Genomic DNA, 1,614 nt, shown 5'->3' with positions numbered 1-1,614 from the left:
CTGTGTGTTCTTGTTTTTAACCAAGGTCTAACTAGGGAAAATCGTCACAAAAATGACATTTTACACGGTATGTTTTGATTCTATTGAATTGAACCAGGTTCTTGTGTACTAAATTGTTAATGCTCAGATCACACTAAGCCATGTTTGCACTATGTCCTCAAAAATTTGGCAGGACGCAGTCAGAACTTCATCAATGTAGGGGAACGCAGTATACACCAATCAGGATGTGGTATGGTCTTTATGGACATGAAGGAATCTGAGCGGACTTTGAACATGTTAAAAACAAAAACATAGTGAGGACGTGGTCGAATCAGGACATAGTAAGAGCTTAATAAGAACGTATTAATGATCGCATGGAAGTAGTGATGGCGTAACTAAAACCTTGTAGGAACTTGATTGACGTAGTGCAAGCGTGGTACTGGACAGGAAATATTGAATGGCGTTCTCATCACGTTGTCTCTAGGTTGTCAATGGAGTTCTCACCACAACCTCTCCATGCTTAACTACGACTAACGTTCGTGCCTTGTTGTAGAAGACCTCATTCAGTTGTTAATGCGTTCTTTTGGTGCTTAAGGCATCTTAGACACGTTTGTATCAGTTTCTTACTACGTCCTGTCAAGTTCTGAGCAGTGATCATGTATAGATACGGGATTCAACTCCCTTATCACTCCATTTTATACCAACACAAGATATAAATGAAAAATAGGCTAATTATAAATAGAACAAGGTAATTCCATCTCCATCACATTTACAAATGAGTTCAAGTCATAAGAACTTATTCAGGAGATGATAAACACTTGGTAATCGCGTGGTGCAATTTTCCTGGTTGTAGTAAGAACGTACAAAGCAAACATTGGACGTGGTGCGCACATAATAAGAACGCATTTGATGTGGTGCGTGAAGATGCGGGCAGTAAAAATGTATTTGGAACGTGTGAGACACAGTGAATGCCTGGCAGGGATGCAGTAAGAATATAAAGCAATTGTTGATCACAGACAATTTCTTAGCATGCTTTTTAGGACCAGTGTGAATAAGGGTAAGCTCCGGTCACAAACCATGTCTGACCAATGGCAATGTGAGTCAGCAGCATTTACATTTTCCACTATAAACACACATCCTGCTGCTGCGAAATCACATTTGTCAAATGAAAAATCCAGCATTTTCGCATTACGCCATAGTACTTGATTGATATGCATATATATATTCTACGTCGTGAGAAATAACACAAATTAACTAGACATATACTAATTCACATTTTCCATTCCAATACTGATTTGAATAGACATATCTATATAGCACATTCGATTACAGACATAGCATTTGCATGGCACATAGAAATATAAACCAAGATCATGCTAGGGTTTTCCATAGTTACGACCATATGAATGGCAACATACGTGGGAGCTCTTCTATATAAAATTGTTTGGAAACAATTTCTTAGAAATAAAATTTTGTCTATGAACCGAGTTGGTGTTACATCAAAAAGGGAAAGCACAAAAATACTTAAGGCTATAGTAAGATATAATTCTTTCATTTAGTTATATTTAATTCAATTGCTAATAATATGTCAATAAAATGATTCCATAACTATGTACAGTTAAAAAATGTCTTAAA

Source organism: Mya arenaria, chromosome 14 (genome assembly GCF_026914265.1).
Source record: "Mya arenaria isolate MELC-2E11 chromosome 14, ASM2691426v1".
NCBI lineage: Eukaryota > Metazoa > Mollusca > Bivalvia > Myida > Myidae > Mya > Mya arenaria.
Note: the sequence above shows the minus strand (reverse complement) of the source record.